This window comes from Tupaia chinensis, unplaced genomic scaffold, assembly GCF_000334495.1.
Source record: "Tupaia chinensis unplaced genomic scaffold, TupChi_1.0 Scaffold143572_1, whole genome shotgun sequence".
NCBI lineage: Eukaryota > Metazoa > Chordata > Mammalia > Scandentia > Tupaiidae > Tupaia > Tupaia belangeri.
In genome coordinates this window covers 75,339-83,496 of record NW_006203417.1, presented here as the reverse complement: position 1 = coordinate 83,496, position 8,158 = coordinate 75,339, and the positions used below count along the sequence as shown (strand labels likewise).

Genomic DNA, 8,158 nt, shown 5'->3' with positions numbered 1-8,158 from the left:
TCACTCTACTTCTATTAGTGCAGCACTAGACACTTAGGGTAGTTTCCTGAATTACCTTTGTTTTGGGGCCCTCAGCGTTCCAATCAGGACAGGAATAATGGCGCACCCATCTTTAAGGCTCGCCATAGCTTTAACCGTATTTAAGGCCAGTATGTTAATACTGTGCTCCTCTCCAGTTTTCCATCAATCTTTTGATCATTAGGGAGGTTATGCAGAGGTGTCTTCTCTCTGTCCTCTCTGAGGGAGAGGGGCGGGGGGGGGAATTGGGGGGGTACACGATGGAAAGGTCATAAACACCAGCAGTAAGACCCACAGATGTCTCCCACATGGAGTGTGACAGTGGTTCCAGCGAGTCCTGATTCACTGACCTATGAAAGCTACCCTTTAAACTGTGGTCTGAAGCGGAGTCCCACTGTGCCCCGCCTGATCACCCAGCCGGATATCCGGAGCACAAGGGGTCTGGGGGGCGGGTCAGTCTGAGCCTGTGGCGACAGGAGTAGCCTCTGGAGGACCCAGCACTGTGAGCCCTGGAGAGCAGGAGGAGGAGCAAGAGGCAGAGAAGAAGGCGGCGACAAAAGAGGATGTGATGGCATCCGGGGCAGTGACACAGGAAGGTGTGATTCTGGACCGGTTCCCCAAAACCCGCCCCGGGAAACCCTAGTTCCGGCGAGGGTTCGCTTTGGCCTGGGTGAGTGCGCCGAGCTGCGCCGCGGACCGCGTAGCTCCGATCAGAATGATCCCTCAGGCCCCAAACCCGGGCTCTGCGCCAGCCAGGCTCCCGACCCCAAAAGCCAGTTTGTTTGAAAGGACATACATACAAACATAATACAACTAACTAAGTAAACTCTAACTCACTAACCAAGCCACCCACCCTCCCACCCTCTGCTGGCCTGACTCAGGTAGAAAAGAAGGAAGGACAGAAAAATATTAGTAATGGGAAAGTAGCTAAAAACATGAGTATATGATGTTTAAAGATACTTAGGTGAATATTATGAATATATAGAAGGAATGAAGGAATGATTTATTTCTAGCAAACTATAAACTACCAGAGTTGCCCCAAGAAGTGACAAGCCTGAAGAGAGCAGTAACCATAGAAGACAATGGGAACTCACCAGGTCCAGTTGCTTTTATGGTTGCTTAACGTTTAAAGAACAAAAAATTTCTGTGTTCTTTAGTACATTCCAGACCCAAGTTTTTCAGCATATCTATAGTGAAGGACAAGTTTTTTAAAAACTTAAAATTGGGACCAGCAGGCTGGTGGAGTGAAGGAGCTGGACTCTCACATGGCCAACCACAGTTTGAGTCCCAGACTTGGCGGTGGGCTTGCCGAGTGGTCATCCCCCTGGGGAGCAATTTCTCACTTTCTGTGTGTCAGTCTCTCTGTCTCTCTAGCAAGTGCACATACCCTATAGCAAAAATCTCTTTAAAAAAAAAAAAAGCTTAAAATTATTGTGGACTTATACTTTTGTAAAGTTTAATAAAAATATTAGAAAAATAATGAGGGCTGCCCTGTAGCTCAATGGTTAAAGGAGCTAAGACTACCATACATTCCAATAAAAACTTTATTTGGGACGCTCTAGATTGGAAAATACCAGCGAGTGTGTGTGTGTGTGTGTGTGTGTGTGTGTGTGAGTGTGCGTGCCCAAAATCCTGATGGAGAGGAAGAGTGGAGGAAAAAGGACTGCAATGTGACCACACTCCTTTAGAGGATGCTTCCTCTCTCTCACTTTCTTGTCAGCTCATGGACTGTCTAGAAATAAATAGGAGACATAAAGTACAAGGCTAATTTATAATACTATTATTTGTAATTTTGCTATAGGATGCATGCGATCACCGGACAGAGAGAGAGACAGAGATACAGAGAGATTCTGAGAAAACACCCCTCAGGGGGAATGGCCACACCATAATCCCTTCTCTATTCTCCTCTCAGGATATTGGGCATGCATGCACAAGTACATTTTTTAAAAATGATTGTTTTATTTAACTTTATTTTTAATTTGACCAGAGAGGTACAGAGTGAGAGTCAGAGAGAGGGAAAGTGAGAAAGCAAGCCGCCAGGTCCAGGACTTGAACTGCAATGGGCCATGTAGGAGTCCAACGCCCTTAAACACCACGCTACCTACTGGCCCCCACAAGTACATTTTTGAACCCACCAGGTCTGGAACTCGAACCACACAATTCACCTTGTGGGATCCAGCTGTCTTAACCACCATACTATTAGCTGGACCAGCAAGCCCAATTTTAAATTTTTTTTAAGATTAGGAATAAAATTATATTTTATTACATATAATCAAAACAAATATAGGGACAAGTGTTTACAAAAATTGAATACATTATTCATTGATGAGTCCGCTGATCTATGCCTGGGTATTATAATGATGCTAAATTTCTACAAAAGTTTCAAAAGCTTTCTGTATTTATCTCATCATGGATGGAAATAAACCATTTAGGGACTGACACTAGTCATTAGACCACAAGAAAAGATGAAAACATACCATATTTATTTTGCACTCTAGCATAACTTTTTTTGTTTTAAATTATTTATTTTTTCATTCATTTATTTTAATTCGACCACAGAGAGATGGGGGCAGGGGAGAAGAATGAGAAAGCAAGTCAACAGGTCCGGGACTCAAACCATGGTTGGCCATGTGGGAGTGACAGAGCCTTAACCACCATGTTACCTGCTGGCCCCACTAGCATGTGTCTCTCCCTGGTCAAATTAAAAATAATACTAACAGGGACCAGCAGTTAGTGTAATGGCTAGTTCGCTGGACTCCAACGTAGTCGACCGCAGTTCAAGTCCTGGACCTGGTGGCTTAAACTCACGCTGGGTGCGTGTGCGTGTCCATGATCCCAAGAGGAGAATGGAGGAGAAGGGATTGCGGCATGGCCATCCCCCCTGGGGGGTGATTTCTCACTTTCTGTCTCTCTGTCTCTCTCTGTCTGTCTGGCGAGCACATGCAAAAATCTCTCCAAAAAATAAAAAATTAAAAAAAATACTAACAGGAGCAACCAAATATGTGAAGGAAAGGCTGTTAGATCTAAAAAGAGAGATAGACTGCAACATAGAAATTGTTGGAGACCTCAAAAATAGTAACAACAAATATAATTAAAATAATTATTTAAAAATGATTATGGTAAAATATTAAAGAATGATAATATTTGTACAAAAGGTAACATAGAAATTCCAAATAAAATATTGAACTAAACCTAGCAGTGTGGCAAAGTATAACATACTATGTATGACACAGTAGGGTTTATTTCAGAAATACAAAAATGATTCAACCTTAGGGAATCTATCAATATCATTTATAATAAGCAATTAAAAGTAAAAATCACAATTATTATGTCAATAGAAACTGAAAAACATACAAAACTTCAACAGCCATTCCTAATAAATATTCAAAATAAAGATTTTTAAAAACTACTTAAATATGATAAAGATTGCAGGGGACCAGCAGGTAGTGTAGTGATTAAGGTGCTGGACAATCCCACATGGCAAACCATGGTTCACGTCCGGACCTGGCGGCGTGTCTTCTCTCTCTCTCTTTCTCTCTCTTCCTCTTCCTCTTCCTCTTTCTCTTCCTCTTCCTCTCTGTGTGTATCTCTCTCTTGTCAAATTAAAATAATTGAATAAATAATTCTTCTAAAAAATGATAAAGATTGTTTACCAAAACTCAACAGCAGACATTATACTAAAAGATAAAATAGAAAGTCATCTTTATTAAAACCAGGCATAGGAGAAGGATGCTATCACCACTATTATTCGACATTTTTTGGATGTTATACCTAATCCAATAAGAAAATGAAGTAATATGTGTTAGTTAGACAACTGTTAGTTGTCCCGCCAGGTCTGTTCTCTCCTTCTGCATTAGAAAGGTAGCTTAAAAAATAAAAACAAAACATAGCTTTAGAGCCAGTCTTGTGGTCTAGTGGTTAAGGGAGCCAGATCTTACATTGCTGACCATGTGGTTTGAATGTCAGACCTGGCAGCTTGCGAAACATACTGGGCACATGCCTGTGCATGCCTAAAATTCCAACAGAGTGGAGTAGAAGGGATTGTAGCGTGATCATGTTCCATTGCAAGTTGCTTTCTACCTGTCCTTCTCTCTCTGTCTCTGGTGCATGTACCTTCTGGCAATTTTTAAAATAGAATTATTTATTTTATTTTATTTATCATTATCATCATTATTATTATTTTAATTTGCTGCAGGACACATGCCCCCACCAGAGAGAGACAGAGAAACATCAGGTCTGGGACTCAAACCGCAGTTGGCTATTAGAGACAGAAAGCGAGAAAACAACCCCCGAGGGGATGATCACGCCGCAATCCCTTCTCCTCCATTCTCCTCTTGGGATCTTGGGCATGCACGCACATGCGCCCAGCGTGAGTTTTAAGCCACTGGGTCTGGGACACGAACTGCGGTCGACTACGTGGGAGTCCAGCGACATAGCCATTACACTAACTGCTGGTTCCCTGTTATTATTATTTTTTAAATGATAACCTCTGACCTAGTGAGTATCTTTTTAAAAGATTTATTTCCTTAATTCCATTTGTTATTATTTTTAAAAAATTTGACCAGAGAGACAGAGAGAGAAAGAGAAAGTGAGAAAGCAAGCCATCAGGTCCAGGGCTTGAACCATGGTCTGCCATGTGGGAATCCAGTGCCCTTAACCACCACGCCACCTGCTGGCCCCTACTAGTTTTTTAAGAATTATTTTTATTTAACTTTATTTATTTACTTGTTATTATTATTATTTTATTTTATTTGACCAGAGAGAGAGAGAGAGAAAGAGAGAGAGAAAGTAAGCTGCCAGGTCCGGGACTTGAACTGCAGTCAGCCATGTGGGAGTCCAGTGTCTATAACCACCACACCATCCACCAGCCTCTAATTTACTAATTTTTTAAATTAGATTTTTAACATAGAGCACATGTGCTTGCCAGAGAGACACAGAGAGACAGAGATACAGAAAGCAAAAAAATCACCCCTCAAGGGTGACACCATGCCACAGTCCCTTCTCTTCCATTCTCCTCTCAGGATTTTGGACACACATACACACTTGCCTGGTGTGAGGCTTAAGGTGGGTCTGGGACTCAAACCCCTGTCGACTTAGTGGGAGTCCAGCGACATAACCATTATTCCATCTGCTGGTCCCTTATTAATTTTTTCATTTGGCCAAAGACAGAGAGAGAAAGGGAAAGTGAGAAAGCAAACTGCTAGGTCTGGGACTGGAACCACCGTCAGCCATATGGGAGTCCAGTGCCTTAACTACCACGCCACCTACCAGCCCCGTGGTAAATTTTTTTAAAAAGAAAAAAAAATACAGCTTTAACTAAGCACATGGTTGAAGGACGACATTCTCCAGTTCTCCTGAACCTATGTGCAGCCATGTGACTGCTCCAGTGGAATATGCACAGAAGTGAATGATGAGTTTAATGTATCCCTCAACTTCCTAAAAGGAAATTGCTTGGCCCAGCTCTGGTAGTGTAAGCCAGATGTTGGATGTGAGGCCACATGGGAAGCCGGGGTCTGATTCCTAGTCCATGCTATATATAGAGCTACAAGTGGCGGGCATGCACCTGTAGTCCCAGCTCTCTCGGAACCTGAGGTAGGAGGATCATGAAATATGACACAGCTATCATATTATGAATTAGACATATGATTACCTGGAAATTCCATTAAGCATTATATGATGAATGAAGTTCATTGCAGAAGAACGTGTATGGCACTTTTGGGGGGGTAACAATCACAGCAACAAAAACCCTCTTTTCATGTTTATTTTTTGGTATGAACAGAGGCCAGAGTGAAGATATATTAGGTTTGGTCTTCCCAGAATTAGACATTGAGGCAACGCTTTGAGTGCAGATAGTCTATTTGATAGAAAGTGAGACAGGGGGAAAGTCAATGCAAAGTGCATTAGTGAGCAGGTTATGACTGTGGGTAGCTGGACTCAGTCCTAGAAATTTCCTTTTTTTTTAAAGGAAATTGTTTTAACTTTATTTAAATTTGACGAGAGAAGGACAGTGTGAGAGAGGGAGAGGGAGATAGTGAGAGAAAGAGGGAAAGTGAGAAAGCAAGCCACCAGGTCCGGGACTCGAACCATGGTCGGCCATGTGGGAGTCCAGCGCATATGGGAGTCCAGTGCCTTAACTACCACGCCACCTACCAGCCCCGTGGTAAATTTTTTTAAAAAGAAAAAAAAATACAGCTTTAACTAAGCACATGGTTGAAGGACGACATTCTCCAGTTCTCCTGAACCTATGTGCAGCCATGTGACTGCTCCAGTGGAATATGCACAGAAGTGAATGATGAGTTTAATGTATCCCTCAACTTCCTAAAAGGAAATTGCTTGGCCCAGCTCTGGTAGTGTAAGCCAGATGTTGGATGTGAGGCCACATGGGAAGCCGGGGTCTGATTCCTAGTCCATGCTATATATAGAGCTACAAGTGGCGGGCATGCACCTGTAGTCCCAGCTCTCTCGGAACCTGAGGTAGGAGGATCATGAAATATGACACAGCTATCATATTATGAATTAGACATATGATTACCTGGAAATTCCATTAAGCATTATATGATGAATGAAGTTCATTGCAGAAGAACGTGTATGGCACTTTTGGGGGGGTAACAATCACAGCAACAAAAACCCTCTTTTCATGTTTATTTTTTGGTATGAACAGAGGCCAGAGTGAAGATATATTAGGTTTGGTCTTCCCAGAATTAGACATTGAGGCAACGCTTTGAGTGCAGATAGTCTATTTGATAGAAAGTGAGACAGGGGGAAAGTCAATGCAAAGTGCATTAGTGAGCAGGTTATGACTGTGGGTAGCTGGACTCAGTCCTAGAAATTTCCTTTTTTTTTAAAGGAAATTGTTTTAACTTTATTTAAATTTGACGAGAGAAGGACAGTGTGAGAGAGGGAGAGGGAGATAGTGAGAGAAAGAGGGAAAGTGAGAAAGCAAGCCACCAGGTCCGGGACTCGAACCATGGTCGGCCATGTGGGAGTCCAGCGCCCTTAACTACCACACCTCCTGCTGGCCCCCCTACTAGAAATTTCTAAGTGACCGTGGAACACACCTCAAAGTTGTCTCACTGGGCATGAGGTAAGGAAGTTGGCATTACTCTGCCATTGCATTCAGGATGTGGCATTGCTTCTTATTTTGACTGAGGGAAAAGTCTCAGAAGTTTGCATTTAGCCATTTCTACCCTTTCTTTTATTCCTTGGGCAAAGGAACAATTCGAGGGCTCTTGCAGCTGCTGAGTCTGTCCATTCCAAAAATATACTCAGGGGGCCGGCCCTGTAGCTTGGTGGTTAAGATGAGCTAGATCACATGGCTGATTGAATTTTGAATCTCAGACCCTGGGGCTTGAAAGACAGGCTGGACATAGGCATGTGTGCCCCAAATGTCAACAGGATGGAGAAATGGAGAAAGGATTGCAGCATGACCACATCTCATTGTGGGGTTCTTTCTCCCTCTCTCTCTTTTTCTCTTGTGTGCACATGCACTCTCTGGCAACTAAAAAGAAAAGCAAAACTCCCAAAATATTCTCAAGGAAGAAAGATGACCAAATAGTGGATCTGTGGATCCATTGGTGTCACTGTGAGCCTTGAGCCAGAACTCCATTTCTCACCAGCCCTCGATACATCCCACTCAAACAGGGGACTTGCAATGCTGCTTTGGGTTTCTTGATATCAGCCCCCCAAAGAAAGGTATTCATCTTTTCCTGGTATATGTCACACTGATAAGTGGCCTATGTTCTCTTGAGGAAGAATTGCTGGAATCATAACTGTCTATATTTGCTGTGCTATTGCAGGACCCTTCCTCAAGGGAACCAGGCCTTTACTTGATCTACTCTAGATCTCTGAACATGCTCAGTGATGGACAATGGGCAAAGGATCATGATTTTTCCATTATGGCAACTGACATCAGCCTACTGCTCACTTGTTCCTATTTTTTTTAAAAAAGGTTTCTGCCATAGGGCATGTGTGCTCACCCTAGCAAGAAAGCAACAGGGAAAGTGAGAAATTACCCTCCAAGAGGAATGGCCACACCACAATCTCTTCTCTATTCTCCTCCTGGGAATGCACACACACACACACACACACACACACCTGGCATGATTTTCAAGCCACTAGATCTGGGACTCACACTGTAGTT

General features: G+C 42.8%; 1 long non-coding RNA gene across 1 annotated transcript in view; it reads left to right on the top strand.

Moving 5' to 3' along the window:
- The first annotated feature begins 500 nt into the window (after nucleotides 1–500).
- Nucleotides 501–8,158, top strand: part of LOC114005212 (uncharacterized) — an 18,217-nt gene continuing 10,559 nt past the window's right edge. Inside the window, exon 1 of the long non-coding RNA XR_003547089.1 lies at nucleotides 501–688. This is a non-coding gene — a long non-coding RNA (uncharacterized LOC114005212). The remainder of the gene's footprint in view (nucleotides 689–8,158) is intronic.